General features: G+C 31.9%; 1 protein-coding gene across 1 annotated transcript in view; it reads left to right on the top strand.

The window, feature by feature from the left end:
* The window catches only part of LOC118184099 (FMRFamide receptor-like), a 39,708-nt gene extending 21,281 nt beyond the window's left edge, over positions 1-18,427 (top strand). Inside the window, exon 2 of the mRNA XM_035353751.2 lies at positions 18,260-18,427. The gene's annotated coding sequence lies outside the window, so the exon portion shown is untranslated. The remainder of the gene's footprint in view (positions 1-18,259) is intronic.
* The last annotated feature ends 2,448 nt before the right edge of the window (positions 18,428-20,875 follow it).

The raw sequence follows: 20,875 nt of genomic DNA, 5'->3' as shown, positions 1-20,875 counted from the left end.
CGTCTGTATGTAGGTATGTAAGTATGTATTTCGCATAACTCAAGAACGAGTAGGCAAGAAAGTTGAAATTTGCTGTATGAGACTGCTATAACATATAGTTGTGCACTTCCCTGTTTCGCTGCAATTGGCTGCACCAGTCGTATGTCAACTGGCTAGATAAGCTTAGTTCTTTTTTTATTCTTATATGTTGGTAAATTGTGTAATTTTTGTTTTAAAAGTGATTTAATTATGTAGTTTTTATGTTCCGGTTAAGGTTTATATCACTTTAGCTAATCTACATGCAATAGTTGTAGAATATCAAGAATTCAAAACTTAAAGTGGAGAGCCTAAAGATCCGCCATTTGCTTAGTTCTGAAAGTCAGTAGAACAGTGAATATCTGCACCTTCAGTGTCCTTTTGCCGAATTGGACCAAAAGAAAACTTTCAATTCTGTGCATCGAAAAATCGGTCTTCCTTAATTTGCATTTTAACAATGTGTAATATGTTCACTGATAATATAAACTGCCAGAATAACATTCAGTTTCGAGAACAGAAAAATCTGTCTTCTTGTCCGCTGGCCGAATTGCTTGTTTTTGCGTAGAAATGCTAATTTTTATTGTAAAAATTTACATAGTTATTTTCTCCCTCCTTTATGTATGCTTTCGTTGTGTAACGGTAGCACACTTCACACGTATTCGAGTCCCAGCGAGGACATTGCTCATTTTCGTATGTCCTGCTTAAAAAACCTAATGATTTTTTAACTGTTTTAACTGTATTTCATGTTTTGTTTTTCTGCATTTTATAACTTTTAATGAAGCTGTTTTGAGTTTTTCTGAATTTTTGCTTTGCCGTGAAGTGAGAATTGAATTAATTGAATGAGAAATATATCTCTAATGAAATTCGAGGAAATAAGTTTAAATGAAACGCAGCAAAAATGTGTTGAGTTTAATAGGCTATACAAGGTAGTTATGTGGAGTCTACACCAGATTTTTAAATATAATTTTAAATCTTATTCTCCCATATTTTTTGTATCAAAAGCATACATATTTTGATTTAACAAATTAATAATAATTATTAAAATTTTATTTTCGCTATTTGTTTCTTACGCAAATGTTTATGATCAATTAATTTTTACTAAAGCATTATGCGTGGAATTCAATGTTCGAAGCGCTATGGTTGAGTTGCTAAATATTAAATCATTAAGACCAGATTATTCTTAATTAGCTAAACTTTAAACTTAATCCCTCAATTAAACGCATTTATCAAAAATAGCTTTGCGATAACTATTCTAACTTTGTGAAATGCAAATTTTACACGAAGAAAAGCGAATGATGTATTATAAAAAGGAATTGCTAATTAGCAAATTCGCACCTTAAACAATACTTACATCTCTAGCTCAAGACTTTATGCCCGATTTTTAGTGAATTGTGTGGTAAGTATTTCAACTAGAACTCAATGCTTCGATAGTAAATTCTGAACGGAAATAGATGAACAATTATTATTAAAATTAACGCGCTGTATCTCAAGTGATTAATGAGGAATTCAACCATTAAAAATGATATGGCGAAAATTACATTTTGTGTAGCGAAATTCATATAAGATTTCTTATATATTCTGCTTGAAATCTTTGGATAACTAATTGATGGAGTAAAAATTCACGAAGGACGCTTGGCTAAGGAAGGAATATTTTCGTGAAGAACATTCTAAGGAAAACTGGTTCGTTTTTATTTCTTTGTACGAAGTAAAGGATGTACTGTAATCGCGAAAATTTTCGGGTATCATAGTTCGACGAAAATATCCATTTTGACCGCTATCGAATGCAATTTAAGGATGTTTTTGCGTGACATCTGTACGTAAGGTTAGAACAAAGCACTCTATTTTTCCAAAAAGGGTTGGAAAAAGGATTTAAAATTGATTCAGAAGAGATTTTTTCGTGACCTCTATGCGTATGTACGTATGTATGTATCTCGCATAATTCAAAATCGATAACATCAAGACGCTCAGATGTTATATATATGACTGCTATAGCATGTAGTCGTGCACCTCCCTTTTTGGATGCGATCGGTTGCACCAAAAGTATATATACATTTATATATATACACTCTGTTACTCGGCTCCTTGAGCTCAGTTGTTTATTCTTATATGTTAGTAAATTGTGCATTTTGTGCTTTAAAAATGGTTGGTTGGTTTGGTTGGTTTATTTAATTATGGCAAAGCACACTAGGGCTATTTGCCTAAGGGAAAGGATGCCTTCGTGGAGTACTTTCTAAGGAAAACCGGCTCGTATACACGTTACACATGGGAAAAACCACGAAAACGCCCATGCAGCCAGCCCGTTCGCGGGATTCGAACCTCGGACCGAACTACCAGGGTTCAGTGACTCGGCCGCTAGTGGCGCTTTAAAAAATGATTAATTATATTGTTTTTATCTTCTGATTAAGGTTTTTATGTGCTTAGTTAATCTGCATGCAGTAGTTGGAAGATTATCAACAATTTAAAAAGTGTTTAAATGGGCGTAATTTTTAACCGTAGCAACCATATTTGTTTACACTTGAAACTTAGCAGAATAGTTAATTAAGTCAGTTTCTGCGCCTTCAGGGCCTTTTTTGCCAAGTGGGACCAAACGCAAACATTTTTTGTGCACCGAAAAATCTGCCCTCCTGCGCGCTGGCCGAATTGCTTGTTTTTGAGTAGAAACTCTAATTTTAGTTATAAAAATGGTTTTAAATTCCTTAAACTGTATTAGGTGTTTTATATTATCCAATCTTTAATAAAGTTATTTTGAAGTTTTATTTATTTTTGCCCTGTCGCGAAGTGAGAAATGAATTATTTGAATGAGAAATACATCTCTAATAAAATTCGAGGAAATAAGTTTAATGGAAATGCAGAAAAATTGCTCGCATTTTAATATACCGTACTAGAAAGATCATGTGGTGTACATATCAGATTTTTAATTTATTGCAAAATTTAAAAAAAAAAAAAAAAAACCTTTCCCTGAGATTTAAATCCGGTTCGAGGTTTTAGTGTCAAACTGCTTGCATCTGGTAGTTTGGTTTTAAGATGACAAAATAGAAATGAATTATATTGTTACTAGATAATGACTCACTGTTAAAATTATACAAAACGGAAAATAACATGCGTTTTGACTAAACCATTATGTAATCAATAACCGTATCTAGTATTTATAGCCAAAGCCATCAATTCAATTTGTGTCAAAATATATCCAAGCGTACTAATTCAAGAAAGAAGTAAGTGGGAAGTAGCCAATCCTATGCATGAAAACTCAAACTAGTAAACAAAGCTACGTTTCAAAACGCGAAGGACCATTTCGTGCCAGTCATAACTGTGATTCAATATGAATATTGTTCTTATTGTAGAAAATCACAGTTTTCATCGGGATGGCAATTTCCAAATAGGTCTGCTTTATCTCCAAAAGATCGCTACTCTGCTAGATGATTATCTGCTGGCAATATAATGATTCCAGTACGCAGTCCGTGAGTTAGACATTCATTAAATATGAACAACCCTTATCTCTCACATTCTCTTTTTTTATTGCAGGCAACAGACATTTTAGGCTTTGGCTGCTACAAAGGCCAGAAGCGGTGTTCATTTTATTATGGAGGCATCTTATAAACGACCACCCTTACTTCTCATGAAGAGACAGAAAATTTACATTTATGCCTTTTCCGGGATTCGAACACTGACCCTTTGGTACGGCATTCAGACTCACTTTCTTCTTTTTCACCATCGACGGAACAGCTGGCCCACTGTGTAAGGTACTTTTAACCCTTTGCGGCACAGTGTGTCCGGTCTGGACACACCTAAAAATTTCCTTTTCTACGCACAGAAAAAAGGATTTGTAAGTTACTATAGGTTACTCTGAACCTTCTTTATTTATAGTAGATGGCAGCTGAACACAAACCAATCCATATATTTTAGCCATGTTTAGTTTTTTAAGACCCTCATTTTTCAAAGAAATCTTCCAATTTTTTTAGGGTATAAAAGGATTTGTCTGAAAAGAAATTTATAGTTATTTTTTGCTGTATGCTAATCTCCTTATTATATATTAGTTTTAAATTTTTACCTTGAAATCTTGCCTAAAATCAAACGGCGAACTCCAGGTGTGCCCAGATCGGGCTCACCGATAATCTAGGATAACTAAGAGTCTGTATTCTTTGTTTCTCCGCATCTCATCGGTCAGGTCATTGACAACAATGCTCGTTTCAGCACTCTTTTCGGAGCTCTATTCAATCAGTGTGCCACTTTGGGCACACAGAATTAAAACGATAAGTGCTATCTTCACAAAATTTTACTTGTGCACTCCTGTAGGCCTAATTAGACTGCCTACCTTTTTTTTTAAATCAAAAATCAAACTTTAAAAGGTAGCGTGCTGGAAAGTGTTTAGCCTGCTGGATACCATCAATTAAAAGTAAATAAATAAATAAATATAAATAAAGAGCTTAGTACTGTGTCCTCCAGGAATTGATTACATTTAGAGCTTAGTGCTGTGTGCTAAAAGTAAGGAAAATCCAGAATCCAGTCAAACTCACTAACCACCCTACCGTCTTAGTGACCTACTACTCTGATCTAACTTTTCTGTTTCTACAGTGAGACTTTCAGGCATACAAAATGTTATGAATGTAATGTCCCACTTTCGAAAAATAAGTTGCGTTTTGGAAATTCTACAATCCCAATTAAAGTCCCAGGGACTTTAATCATTTATGTAATCATCTAAATAATCTAAATAATTCATCTAAATAATCGACGCATAATTCGTCGGTGACAAGTTCAAAGTACAAATTCTTTAGTGCACAAGCCAGTGGAGACAATGCTTTATTAAGTTAGTCAAAACAAGTCACACGTTGAATTCTAGGTAATCTTTCCGTTTGACACTTTCTATGGCACGGTGAATAGTAAATATGGCACATTAGTTTCACCAAAGCAGTCAGTAGATGATCTTCATTGTCCAACAGCTTACGAACTTAAAAGTCGTAACTTCTTTTTTTCAAACCTTCTACATGTTTCATTCGTAGACCTTCTATTTGTATATTATCCCTGATATCTGATATCTGATATCGATACTTACATTACATTCTATTAGAAATTCTTTTGTCAGGGTTCTTAAGAAGAAATGTCTAAGGTATTATAATTGCATTCACGGTTCTGAAATATATAAACACTTCAAATAATGTTTTTATAATTTTATATCGTATCTCCTTGTTGCAAACTTTTCATTTTTGATTATTCAAGGGGAAGTGAAGAAATTATCAATTTGTGTTTTTATTTCTTAATTTATGTACAGATATAAATGTGTGACAGTGTCTCAATGTATATGTGTACGTGTGTGAAAACCATTATTTTAGACTTGTTAAATTTTATCAAATATTCTTTACAAAATAATGGAATTTAAAGCAAATAAAATGTGTTACTTAATTAAATATCAGTTCAGAAGTGGATTCAATTAATAATCAAACTTAAATCCAAAACATGTTACGCTTATTGTTTTAATTTTATGCTGTTACAGTTGCTTTAAAATACGAAAACGATGAGGAAACGTTTAATAAAAGAAATGAGGCATTGTATACCATTTAAAACTCATCAATTAAATTTTTTTTTAAATTTAGAAGTAAAAATTAAATTATAAAAAATGTTTTTTATAAATTATTTCTACTTTAAAGTTGAAAGAATACCACGATACCCAAGGTGGTAATTCTAAAATAACAGATTTAAAAGCTGTAGTGGTGGTTTCGTTTAGTGTTTGAAACCACGGCTAACACGAGAACACTATAGCTGATTGTGTAACTTTATTTAAAATGTGCTTCTGCATATGTTTTATAATCAGCCACTTATTCTTTTCTCTGTTACAATAAAATTTACTTTCATACAAATGAGAAGTTTTATATTTTAACATAAGCACAGCTTTTTTTTTCAAGTATCAGCGGGTAGCCAAATGAGAAGTTTATTTATTATCAAACAGAACGATTAATAAATCAATATTTTTTTAGCAAGATAGTACGAAGAAGTAAATTCGGAATCACAATTCAATTATTTATCCCTGTGACTGATTAAAAACTAACATGATTCAGAAGTCAAACAACAAAAATCAGCGTTTTATTTTATATTTTCAAAATATAACGCTGATTTTTGTTGTTTGACTTCTGAAATAGTATTTATTCGGCGTGTTATTGTGTCTTAACTGACATGATGTTTAAATCCGAATATCTGTCCAAAACCCCTCGTGCAAAAGCAAACGAATACATGCTCCTTTCGCTATTTACATTTTTTTTTCTTTTTAAACTATTATTATGTCAGAAATCTTTTCTGAATATTTGGTATTTCAAGGCATTTTTGGTATTTCATAAATAATCATATCTTTAATTCCAGAATCTTTTATTCGCTTTGCTTGTAACAAAACTAAAAATGCACTGCGTTTCAGCCGTGTTAATTTAATTTTAACAAAATAAAATTAGACATTTATAGAAGGCTCTGTTTAGCCCTTAAGCAGGCGCCCTGGTCTCGCGTGATCGTTTCTTATGCATTATAATTCCACGTAGCTCAAATAAAAACTAATTTTTATTATTCTTTTGCTGAAAAATTTAAAGCTTCCACATCTATTCTTGTTTTCCTCTCCGATCCATAACCTAAAAGAACGAAACTTTTCTTCAAGAAGATTATGCGTATCTGACACACATGTTCTGTTAAAAATGTGGTTTGGATGTACTTATCATCATCAGGATTATCTAGATGACCTCAATCTACCGCTGATCGTTTTTCTGTACTCGGAAATCTTTTATCTACCTCCTGGGGACAATATGGAACACATGTGAGAACCTTGCCTACATAGAAGAACCTTTAATGCTTTACAAAACGTGCAAAGCGCTCTATAAAGCTTGGACCAATCGAGGACATGCAACACTTGATAGCCCTTTTGAGACGAAACGCAGATGAATAGCCCTCATGAGTTGCTGGAAATACATTCTTATCTTCAATATTGTACTCCATTCTTTTTAGCTTTAGAAGTACAGTAGTTAGGAAGCAATCACTAGACTCACATCAAATGGCGAACTAATATGCGCCAGAGGAAACGTCCATGTCTTTTGCAAGGAGTTTAGAATCTCTGTATTTAATAGAAGGATGGGCAATAGAGTGGATTACATATAGTGACCGCTGCCGGCAAGAGTGAAATGGAGCTTCATTGGTTTAAGTAAAAATTTTAACTCTTATTATGGATGCGCATTATTTCTTTTTTGTTAGCCCAGAAGAGCTATTAATTTCGTTTCGGCATTTTGCGATGGAAACTTTAAATATCCGTTTCCCTTTTCAAATTGCTGCCACCAAATGTTATCACCATGCTTTATATTTAAAGAAATTAAATAATGAAGCATCTGCATAAATGTATGTATCTTTCTCGCACTGTAATAAAACAATTGTACCTAGAGCCATCAAATTTGAAATTTTTTTTGTTTCCGATTTCATATTTAGTAATACTTTTACGAATTTGTAATTAACAAACTCAACGATTTCAAAGCAAGTAATTGCAACACTGTACGGAAAAATAAAAATTTTTTTCTCCAGCACTCTAGGCTGTGTATCGGAAATTCTAAAGATATGCTCATTTTAAAAATATTTTTTGATATTGCTGTTAAATTGAATTGAATGCTTTAAGTGCGAAGAACATAATATTTAATAAATATATTTAACACAGAGAACATTAAATAAACGTCTCTTTGGACGTAATTTAAAATCTGAAAAGCTTTCATGTTTTTTTTTTATTTCATCTCACTTCGTTTGTTTAAATCTTGTTCTTCTTTACTTCGATTCTTTTCATAGTTAAATTATCCAATATCAGTAAAAATAAATATTGTTACGTAATTTCTAATTCTTCTGACACCAGTTGTTGCGCTATTTTCTTCCTTCACGTTCGTACGGGGTTCGTGTAGGTTTGGAGTGAATAACGATGATACTTGGTGAAGTATCGAAACACACTTTATTTGCCAGTATTGTCAGGACAGCTCCAAAACACGTTTTGCAGTCGTCGAAGATCTACTATAAACACGCTGACACGATCAGCGACACAGCCTTCAGGTTATCAGGCTATAACGGTGGAGACAGCTTCCTGCAAAGCAGCCGACTCTGCTTTTCGGAGTACAGCTCCCGACTCTACTTGGTCGTTCTCGGAAATCCACGTACTCTCGAGACTCTCCACTCTACAATTCGCGATGCACTGGACGACACACGAGCACAGCTCCTGACTCTTCGGTTCAGTCTTTCCCGGAGCTCAACACGCTCTCTCGACAATGCACTAAGCACGATACACTAACATACTACATCATTGGACTCGACGACTCACTCGGCACTCGCTGCCCGGCTGTCAACTCGATCGACACCGTAGGGATTGACTCGCTAGACGAGGCACACACACTCTCGATGAGAGACACACTAACTGACTGCGGACCAGCAGGGTTTATATAGCTTTTGGTTTGTGTTCGAGAACATACTGGGCTAAACCGATAAGAATTCGTTCCAGAAGGTTCTCCAACCGTCCATGGTATATCGCCTATTTTGTCGCCAAATGGGCGATTTTTCTCCAAATGTGGCAACACTGCCCTTCCTGATATTTTATGGCAAACCTAAAACTGATTTGCGGGGAAGCTATCTTAGCACGCATTTACATTTCTTAACAATATTATTGAAAATTCCTAATTCCTTAATTCTAAAAGATAAGAAATAATTTAACTGTTCATTAAATGACGAAAATATCCAAACTGTCAAGTCAATCAAACATTATCAACAATTCCGAAAATTTCATGAAATATCCTGAGGAATATTTTATCTTATTTTTAATGCATTTGAAGTGGTAGATGTTTACCATATAGTTGCTGATTTGCAAGACAGTTCGTATATTTTGATTTTATATTCTATAACTAATTGCAGAACTTTATGCTAAATTTAATCATGTCTAACTACAGTCAAAACTACATAACATGACATTCTTTTTCTCCCGTACGAAATAAAAGTACTTCTCCTACACTTGACTATACACTTAGACATTGTCATTAATATCCGTTTCTCATAGTTATTACGAAATACTTTTAAAATTGTGTATTGTAGAGGCATAAGGTCTTTTTTTTTTTTTTTTTTTTTTTTTTTTTAAAGCAGGAGACGTGAAGAAAATGTTCAATGCTCTCTTGTTGGGACTCGGACCCTGGAACTCTCGAATACACGTCGAGTAGGCTTCCAATTACACTATCATTGCATGCAGAAAGTAAGGAGAAAATACCTTACGTACTCCCCCTTTTAAAGGAAGACTGGGGATTAGGGGACCTGATCGCCAAATCTAGTGGTGATGAATTATCGTCGCTTACCTTTATGTTCGGTCGCCACTTGTAGAGTCATTAGTTTTTTTTTTTTTTTTTTTTTTTTTTTTTAGCTGGACACGTGAAGAATGTGAATTGACCTCTTTGGAACTCGAACCCGGGACGTCTCGACTATGCGTCCAGTATTCTTCCAATAACACCACGAAAGCATGCGGAAAGGAGAGAGAAATTAGTATATAATACGATTTCCTTTATTAAAAAACAAATTTCTGTCTAATGTTTTAAAGCAATGCTCTTTGATGTCCGTCGCTACTGTTTAACTATGCGGACACTTAATGGATGCAGTGTTTCTTCTCCAATGCAGCGGCAGTGGCTTTCAGTTGCTGACACAGTCTGTAAATAGTCTGGTCTGCGAAAACCTCTTTGTGTCACCACCGAATTCGTAGTTTCTTCCTGTTGAATACATAGTCTTTAATTGTACTTAAAGTTAACTTTTGCCAAATAAACGGCCGCTTCACTTGACTGTGACTTTATTAAGTTTACATTATATTTGCAGTATATACAGTATTATTTAATGTATTGACATTTCTTCGGAACTGTTATCCTTTACGTACAGATATATATAGTATGTGCCTTATTCCGTTAAAAACTACTCTTTGTAGCGCATGACTATTGTATTCTTCTGCGAGAATATCTTTCTATCCCATTACTCAAAAATATGATCATAATTTATAAACAAAAATTACATCTTATGTTAGTTACTCATGACAGCATTCGGAACAACCTACATGTTCGACAAAGGGTAGGGTCCTTCACCCAGGCACCCTGGTGTTACACCGCTTCCAAGTGCGATTTTTACTTCCCTGTACGAAGTAAAACGGAAGTATTGTAATCCCAAAAAGTTTCAGGCAGCATATTTCAACGAAAATATCCATTTTGACCGCTATCGAATGCAAATTAACGATGTTTCTTGCGTGATATCTGTACGTTAAAAACTGCTTTAAAATGCATTCTGAAGAGAATTTTTCGTGGCGTCTGTACAAACGTACGTATCTCGCATAACTCAAAAACGAGTAGCCTCAGAACGTTGAAATTTTGTATATAGGAAAACTAAAACATGTAGATATGCACCTCGTACTTTGGTTGCAATCGGCCACCCAAACGTATATAAATATGTTTATATATATGTCCACTCTATTACCCGGCTCAGTGATCTGTTTCTTTACTCTTATATGTTTGTAAATTGTACATTTTTTGCTTTAAAAATGATTGAATTATGTTGTTTTTATCTTCCGGTTAAGGTTTTTATGCCTTTAGTAAATCTGTATGCAATATTTTTAGAATTATCAACAATTTTAAAGTTCTTTAAGTGCCGCTAAGCCTTTTTTTTTATGGCGGCCATTGATTGTTTACATTTGAAACAGCAGACTAGTGGATTTGTTGCCAATCTAGAGAAACTTAGCTTCGCAACAACAAAGGTAACGCCTTCATTTATTATTGCCAATTAAATTATGCTTAATCCTTTCTGTAATTTTTTCGAGGAAATAAGTGTTTAAGATTTACTTCGTAATTTTTAATATAGATATTTTGAGTTTTTATGTATTTTTGCATTCTCGCGAAGTGGGAACTGAATTAATTGAATGAGAAATACTCAATCGTCTGTGAAAAACTGTTTCTTTTTTGTTTTGTTTGCTTAATTTGTTTTATACATCGTTCTAGCTTTATTACAGTATTTGAATAGAACATGTGGCAACGATTAGGTAATTCTATTCTTTAACTGATATAAATTTTGTGCATTCCGAGTTATAATATGAACGAAATATAATACTGTTAAGTGAACCTAGCGCCAGAGTGTCGCTATGGTAAACAAATAGAGTGAATTTTAAAGAGTGGTTTTATTCTATTGGGGCTCATGCGCTGTCGGCGAAGTAGATTTAGTTCAATCCAACAAGTTTAAACGAAATACAAGAAAAAATGCGTATAATTTAATGAAAAAATGCGTGACTGTACAAGGAAGTCATGTGGTGTACACATCATATTTTTTATTGTACAGTGATATAGCATACAAATACTTGATGCTGTAATTGTTGCATTGTTTGTGATGCATACAGTATTATTCGATCCATATATATTTTCCATTCATTTTTCCCTCTATATATATATTCTTAATTCGATGACATGTATACATTTCAGTACATCCGTTTCGTGTGCAATACCATTCATGTATATATTAATCTTAAATTTAATGATATTGCATTAGTTTCCTATATACCATATTATTTTATATATCAATTCCTTCTTCCTATACAATCAATACAGAGGCAAATTCTTTACTCCGCATCATTCTTGATTAATTCGTTCTGGATACAATAGCTTTGGTATTTGGTATTTGGTATCTGGATACAATAGCTTTGGTACATTACGCCTTGAACTTAAGATGCCATATTATGTTTCATACACTCAGTATTACCTGACGAATTCACATTTTTCACATCTGTACTTACGTTCGTTAGGAAGTTTTAAGATTTACAACCCATCACTGTTTATTGCATTATCATTGATTTATACGTATACATTACCATTGATATTGACATACATTTTTTTTAAATTTGATGAAATACAGTGTTATTGGCCATACCTACAGTATTATTTGGTACACTGGCATTCTTTTGCAACTTAATAATTCTTTACTTATACACATTATATCTGATGACATTTTTCAACTTTCCTGTGTATTATTACTGAGTACCTTTGGTATTATATGCAAGTTACACTTTTAAAACCATCATAAAGTACACATGCAATGTATCTCTTCACACATTAGCCTCAGTGGTAATGAAATGTCTGATGCCCCAGCTAAGGAAGGTACTTCATTTTTCTGACCACTGGCACCCTGACGTTTTTGCTTATATTCTTAATTCAGTATATCGCTCGAGAGTTAAATATGTTGTTCCCGCTTCCTGGCACTATACTGTCTGGGAGGCATGTGAATGTCTGCAATTCATCTCTAATGTATACTATAGCAATTACATGCAGCTTAAACGTACTGCTTTTAATGTTGAAGGACTTAGCTCTTTCTTGCTGAAATTTTATCCTTGTATACGGGTAGTAGATGTTTATTTTAGCGTGAGCGAAGACAATCGTATTATTTAGTTTTGTAACGGTGGTCGTTAAGGGAAATGTTCTGTTTTAACTGCACGGCTATTGCATAAATAGTTTTATTTATTGCTTGTAGGTGTAAAGAAGTTGTTCCAACTATAATGTTGAACGCAGCTTTTGAAATTTTGTTGAATCCGCGTGTTATGCATAAAGTAAATTATCTTTGAACTGCAATTAAAAATTCTCTTTTTGCGTTCAGTCATAGGTATGGGGCGACGCTGTAAGTCATTGTTTTGTTTTTATGGTACTAATTTGGTTGTTACTGTATTTAAGAGCATGATGTTTACATTTTCATTTCAACAGCAAGTAAAATATTATTTTTTAATCCTTTAAAATTTTTATGGTAATTAATTCTGTGCGTTGGGCTATAATCTGAAATTTTACGATTGTAATCGTTTTTAACTGTTATCGTTTCCTGGTATGTTCTCACAGTAAAATGACTCTCAAAATAATTTGACCGTATAGGTATTAATTTTTTCGAATATAATATTTCTAAAGCCTGGACATTCGCTGTTTAATCATTCGCCAATATTACAGTCAAACCTCTAGGCTATTCAGCCGCCATATCATCGGGATTTCTGTAGACTTGACGACCTATTTTATACCCTCAAAGGTAGAGATGTTCCATCCATATTTTGAAGAACACTCTGGGTTCCAGAGTCTCTACGTCTCCTTACCCTCAATTTTTTGGGAGGACTGTCAAATGAGTAATATTTTAAATGCTGTCTTGCTGTAAAGAAATTGCTCACTTATCCATGCCTTTTCAGGAGTCTTGTCGTAGGCCCAAAGTTACGGCATATGGCTTCTTTTCCATAAAACCGCCAGGGAGAGAAAGAAGACAGCAAGAGAAGGGCAGTAATAGTTAATAAGAAAATACTCATGGTTCAATGAAAAGTAAATACCCAAACGCATACGTAATCGAATAAAACATAAATAAAAATACGAAACAAAAGCATTCCCATGTTCTCACTGGGATCGAAAGGCAAACCTTTTTTCCCCGAATATCCAATAAATGTTTAATTTATTGTTCGTGTTTCCATTTAATAAAAGCCTGAGGTTAATTACATTCATTAATTATAATATTTTGTTTCTTATTTGAGTTGTTTGATATCGGATGCGTAAAAGAAAGTAAAGTTTCCTTTTCCAGTAAAGCGCATACTCTTCTAAACATCAATACCATTTCTAAAATCCAGCAGAAAATATTCTACTTGTGCAATAAAAATCTATACTGTAAATATCTGTTTGTAAGTGAAAAAATCAGCGTTGAAACGCAATCACTGAAGCAAAATTATTGCTTTAGGTTACATTTTGAAAGTAGATGATCGTATATATTTTATAAACAGAATAACAATCGGCTATGATATTCAAAAGCACTTCCAAATGAATTTTGAATGTTTAAAACGGTCACCTTAGTAACTATTTACGATGGAACATCTGTGTGAAAGAACTAGGTCTGAGCAAAATCAGTAAGTTATTTGCAGAAATTTAGGCTGTATTTCAACTGACTGATATGTGGTTTTATTGCATTCTATATTCATATTTTCAAAATGCAATAGTTTCTTCTTAAAAGTATTAATTGCAAGATCGTTTAGCTGATGTAAACGATCTTGCTTGATCTCTATCTCTTTTATGAAGTTTGAGAATCTAATAAGAAATATTATTAAATGATATATTAAAACGTAGAGGGATACAAATTTAGTTCAAGTATGTAATCCTATGTTTATTTATTTACCAATTTAAGTGATATAATCGTATAGAATGTCTCTAAAGTTTTATTTTTTGTTACTGTATATTCTAAAATACTAGATGTGATTTAAACGTTTTATCTAGGACTAGGAATATAATATCCTACTTAAGGATTTCTTTTAAATAGAATGCTTGCTGCATATACGGGAGTTATAATGAGCCCTGCAATACCTACTATAGTCACAGGTGAGAGATGTACAGGAAAAACGTGTACACTTCATCGAGACAAACAGCAAAATTTGCTTATTTTTATGATATTAGAGATCTGTATTTTATTTAATCCTTGAATACTTAAGTTCGCTAAAAGTGCGTCAATAATTATTTTCTTTATAGTTTTTCTCTAGTTGTTCTTCCTCATATTATACAGGTGTTTACGTAATGCAGACTTCTTAAGCTACATACTTTATTTCTTAATATATTATCCGTAGAAATACGCTTATAATTACAAAGTTCCTAAAAATAAAGAATATAATAAGCATTTGAGCTGCAGAGCAGAATGACTTTGTTAATACAAAAATATATCTTTTGTAAGCTTCTTATACAATAAGAATCCAATTGGTAAAATGTCAACAACAGTTTAATAATATAAAATTATTTTACTGAATTATTTTAGAACTTCATAGCAAATAAATAAACGGTTATCCAATTTCGTTATGCTTGAAAACGTAAACTTACAAGGTACTCAGCTTTGGCGAATGTCTAGAGACAGGCGAAAACCAGAGGACTCAAAATAAAACGACTCCTAAAGTTAGATGTCAGTAACATGGGGTTGAAATTTAAGACTGAAATGGGTGACGCATTAATTATTGTTTTCATAGATCTTCCTTTCTATATTGCTGCCACATTTTGATAGAGATATTTCTCACAAATACGATCGGTTTTTTAGGAAATTTTGACTAAGTATTATCGCTAAATACTGCAATAATAGCCTCTGGCAATGAGACAGACAACTTTCTTTTTAAAAGATGTATTTATCGCTGTATTTATTCACTGTAACACTAGCTAGCTTCCTAATGTGTCCAATTAAATCACAAGGTCAATAAAGAAACAAGGTTAGGCTTTTGACCGTGCTGACGTCACTTACTTACAAAAGTGGGAAAAACGAAGACTAAAATGGAGTGAGTAGAAAAGAAGCTACTTTTAATAGACTAGAATTCTGTGACTTCGTGCAAGAGCAAATTTTCTAATATAGTAAGTAGACTTGGTAAGTCCTTCCAGTTATGCATCGATATCTGCCGTATAAAGAAAGCCGGTTACATCGAGTGCTAAGGGTCAAAAGAGCACGTATTACTGACGTAGGTTACATTGCCGCACATCTCATGTATAAATGTGATTACGTGTTTGATTAAATCTGAAAGAAATTATAAAATAAAAGTTCCTATTTTGGTTCCTATTTGGTGAAGAATAGTTTTTATGTTAGGTAGGCAGAGATTGTTATTACCTTTGCAGTAACCTGTGAAACGCGAAATGAATGTGCAAACTGTGTATAGAAATGTATTTAATTTACGTAAGCATAATGCGTATTTAAATGATTAAACTTCTTGTCCAGCGGAAACCACAAGGAAAGAATTAATGTTTCATTGTTTATTGAGCTATTTTCCCTCCAGTACTCAAACTTTATTTATAAACTACTGAATCTTATTTTGAGTACGTTTGCAACGTTGCACATGAACTTCATAACCAACAGTATTATTTAAAAGTGCTTATTTCAAATTTGAAGCTAACTTTTCTTAATTTCATGTATAATTTATATGATAACAAATGTTATTTTTTGATTTTATTTTGTTCTTATCACGAAATACTATTTGTTTGCTCGGTGAAATACACCTCTTCGTTTTAGCTCTCGTGTCAATCCTAAAATCTACCAAAATGTGATCTAAAAGGAAATCCTTAAATAACAGGTTCACATTAAGTACAGCTATAAACTGCGTCACATTAAAAGCATTTTATATGTGCTAAATTAGCTTTATATGGTAACTTGCTAATATAAAATAAACCGCTATTTTGATACAAAAATATTTATTTTCTTTTGGCAAATAAAATAAAAGAGTACTTCGATAACTTAAGCATAACTAGTTAATGTTAATGAAGAGTTTAACAAGAATTAAAAAATACTTGCTTACTATACTCTTAAAAAGGGAATAGCTACTACAGCCAAGTTCCACAATTGCTTAATATAAAGAAATTTTCAAGTATATAAGATTAGTTAAATGATTATACCTGTGCAATAAAGAAAGAAATTATTTTATATTTAAAAAATCTGATGTGTACACCACATGATTTCCTTGTACGGAATATTAAATTATACGCATTTGTTTCTTGCATTTCTTTTAAACTTATTCGATTTAATTAAATCTACTTCGCCGACATCGCATAAACCACAATAGAATAAAGGCATTCTTTAAAATTCACTGTATTTGTTTAACATAGCGACACTCTGGCACTAGGTTCACTTAACAGTATTATATTTCATTCATATTATAACTCAGAATGCACAAAATGTATATCATTTAAAGAATTATCTAATCGTTGCCACATGTTCTTTTCAAATACTATAATAAAGCTAGAACGATGTAAAAAAGAAATTAAGCAAACAAAACAAAAAAGAAACAGTTTTTCACAGACGATTGAGTATTTCTCATTCAATTAATTCAGATTTCACTTCGCGACAAGACAAAAATACATAAAAGCTCAAAATATCTGTATTAAAATTATTAATTATTAAAAATTTAGTTACTAATTATTAAAAATTAAGTAAATCTTAAATACTTATTTCCTCGAAAAAATTCCAGAAAGGATTAAGCATGATTGAATTCGCAATAATAAATGAAGGCGTTATTTTTGTTGTTGCGAAGCTTAGTCTCTCTAGATTGGCAACAAATCTACAATTCTGCTGTTTCAAATGTAAACAAATATGTCCGCCATGTTATTTAAAACTTAACCGCACTTAAACAGCTTTTAAATTGTTGATAATTGTACAAATATTGCTTCCAGAATTACGAAAGGCATAAAAACCTTACTTTACTTTGTTACTTTACTTTGTTAACTTACCCTTACTTACTTTGCTTACTTAACCGGAAGATAAGGACAACATAATTCAATCATTTTTAAAGCAAAAAAATGTACAATTTACAAACATATAAAAGTAAAGAAACTAAGATCACTGTGCCGAGTAACAGAGTGGATATATATATAAATATAGTATTTATATACGTTTGGTGCGGCCGATTGCAACCAAAATACGAGGTGCACATCTACATGTTATAGCAGTCCTATATACAAAATTTCAACGTTCTGAGCCTACTCGTTTTTGAGTTATGCGAGATACGTACGTACGTAGGCACGTACGTACATACTTTCGTACAGACGGCACGAAAAATTCTCTTCAGAATTAATTTTAAAGCAGTTTTATAATTTTTTTGGAGGAAACGAGTTTTTATTTTGTCCTTACGTACAGATATCACGCAAAAACATCGTTAAATTGCATTCGATAGCGGTCAAAATGGATATTTTCGTTGAAATATGCTGCCTGAAACTTTTCGCGATTACAATACTTCCTTTTTACTTCGTACAAGGAAGTAAAAAGACTGATTGCTTGGAAATTGTGTTGAGAGATTTTACGATTTTTTGCAAATTTGCTATCAGTGACAATGCTGAAAAATGTGTAACAGGAAATTTACATTTTACATTATAATCAGGACTTTAGGCTTTAGTCTCACTAGTATAAGAGAGTCGTAAAATATGGTTACTGTTGCAGTTTAAGAAAATCAAAATTTTTTTAAGTAGATACTCTTAAGAATTTCCTCGTAATCTACGAACATTATTTACAATTAGAAATAATATCATAATAAACATAATAAATTACGTGGAATAGCAAAATATTTCCGAACTTTTTTTATCACTTTCAGATTACATATTTACATGTAAATTACATCTATTTTGCATTCTTCCTTTCGGTGAGCTTTTTAAATTCTGTTTTGAATGCTGCGTTACAATTTATCAGCTATTTTACTTTTACAAATCTATTCGTATTAATTTTATTATGAAAAATATTTCAGGTTAGCACATAGAAGCAAGATTTGCTGTCTAGAAGACGCTGCCTCCACTCAAGTATCAAAAGAAGTGACATCTGGTGTTCAAGTACTTTTGCATTTAATTAATGATGTCTTTTATTTCTCTTAAATAACTATTGTGGAAATAAATATTGCTCTTATGCTTGTATGGTATCATGGTTATGCTCTTTAAAAATCATAGGTACAGACAAAGTATTACATAGAGAAAATACACAGACAAAATATGCAAGAATTTTAGCACAATATTCCTGCCAATAATAGGCCAATAATAATTTAAATTTTCATTTCACAGCAGGTTTTTTTAAGTGCTTGAATATATTTATATATTAATTAACACAACTGATGTAATACATTTACTGCATAGATTTTGTTGAAGCATGGAAGTAACTTTCACCTTTCAAACCATAAGATTCCATTTTTCCTGTAGAGAACTGCTAAAAAAGTAAAATATGAAATATTATCTCTTTCTTTTACGAATTGCTTACTTACTTACTTATTTAATTACTGTAAAGAACACAAGGGCTATCTGCCTAAGAGGATGGATGCCTTCGGGAAGGACTTCTTAATAGAAACTGATTCGCATACACGTTACACATGGGTAAAATCGCGAAAATGACCATGCAGCCAGGGATTTCGCCTGGGATTCGAACCCAAATCGAACTACCAGTATTCAGCGAATTTACCGCTCGGATATTGGTGGTCCTTTTATCTAATTTCTGAAGGAGCAACTATGCAATAATCACAATCTTTAATATATTCATAATTCTTTTTAGAAAGGAGTTGCACCATTTTCATTATTTCGGACAAAAAATTAAAGCGAACATATAATTCTAAATATATCTAAAGGTTTAAGCACACATGAAATAGAAAAAAAAAATGATCATTAGATATGTTGTAATAAATCAGTGTTGAAATCTAATATGCATTTTATCTGAGACATTTAGGATATTTATGCCACCTAGAACGAGACAAAATTTAATTTACTTATGATATTATTATAACTTTATCCTTTTACACTATTATGAAAACAGAGAAAAATGGCAATACATGCGCGAACTAAAGTTTTTTAACCTGTCCAGAGGAGATAAATTTATATACGCTAAACGTAATTACTATCAAAAAACGAAATTTTAATGACCTTCTTTTTTTATTCCATGTCCCTAATCATTTCTCAAAGCTCAGTTTTTTTCATCACTTTCTCTATACAGGCATTTCTGTTTTAATTTTTTTTCCTTTCCCTAAAATAGATTATTTTTCACTTTCATAATTATTTTCTCATTCAGATTAAGGGTTTTTTTTATATAAGACATTTCTCCATTTTCTTTCTCAGGCTTTTATTTCCCATGCTAACTCCAGAGTTACACGGTTTTCTTAATTAGTAAGTATTGGTTTCGGGCATTCATATTTTATGGAAGGAAAAATACTGTTTTTATATAGAATATTCGAATTACAATCACTGTCAAATTTCATAAGAAATCAATAATTTCAAATCAATTTTCAAAGTAAAGAATTCAAAATGTTGGTAATATTTTACAAGAATGGTTTTAAGGGATTTTTTTTTATTTAAATATCGAACATATTTGTAAAATAGAAATAATAAATATATATATATAAATATATATATATAAATATATATATATAAATATATATATATAAATATATATATATAAATATATATATATAAATATATATATATAAATATATATATATAAATATATATATATAAATATATATATATAAATGTCGAATATAATATATATAAATATCGAATACAATATATACAAATATCGAATATAATATATAAAAAAAAATTCTAACAATATAATATAATATAATGAATCGAACAATATAATATAATGTAAGTATCGAAATAATATATTATATATAAATATCGAACATATATAACATTTAACATATTTTGTTGAATTACTTGTTGTTTCATAATCTGTTGTCAAATATCCAAGACGGAATGCAGCCGTTTCAAGAATTGAATAAAAATTTAGCCCGCTCCTACAAAAGTATGTTTCACATAAACGCCAAACTATAATTTATTGCAATTTAGCACAATTTTTCAATCAATTAAAAAGTAAAATATCTACGAAGAAATCATCTAGGCATTGGTATTTATGTAAACAGAGTAAAAAAAAAAAAAACTTGAGATTTCACTTTTAATGTCTGGAATGTGCGCCTTACAATTAATACCAGCGGGCAACACCGCTAGATAAGTGGGCTGCGGCCAAAGAAAAATTTATATATTCTGTTGAGACCTGAAAAGAAAATGCATGAAATCTTTTCAGTAGGAACGAAATCAGTTCATTCTTTCCAAGCTATAACCAATTCGTATTTTTTTTTTTTTTTTTTTTTTTGTCTGAAAGCAAGGAAAGAAAAATTTATAACACTTTAGGTACACGGATGACGTCAAGATTTTTTTAAATTTAATATAATAATTTTCCCAATATCATTAAAATAATGGACGTGTCAATAACACGTCTTGTCAGCTGTCATAACATGAAACAGAAAAGTTGTCAACAGAAGCTATTCACTTAAAATGCTGACATTAACGAAACATTTTCGACATACAATGACGTCTCATGCAATCGC

Source organism: Stegodyphus dumicola, chromosome 3 (assembly GCF_044657685.1).
Source record: "Stegodyphus dumicola isolate Sdum_Otavi_A_Nest chromosome 3, ASM4465768v1".
Classification (NCBI taxonomy): domain Eukaryota; kingdom Metazoa; phylum Arthropoda; class Arachnida; order Araneae; family Eresidae; genus Stegodyphus; species Stegodyphus dumicola.
Note: the sequence above shows the minus strand (reverse complement) of the source record. Positions and strands in the feature narration are given on the sequence as shown.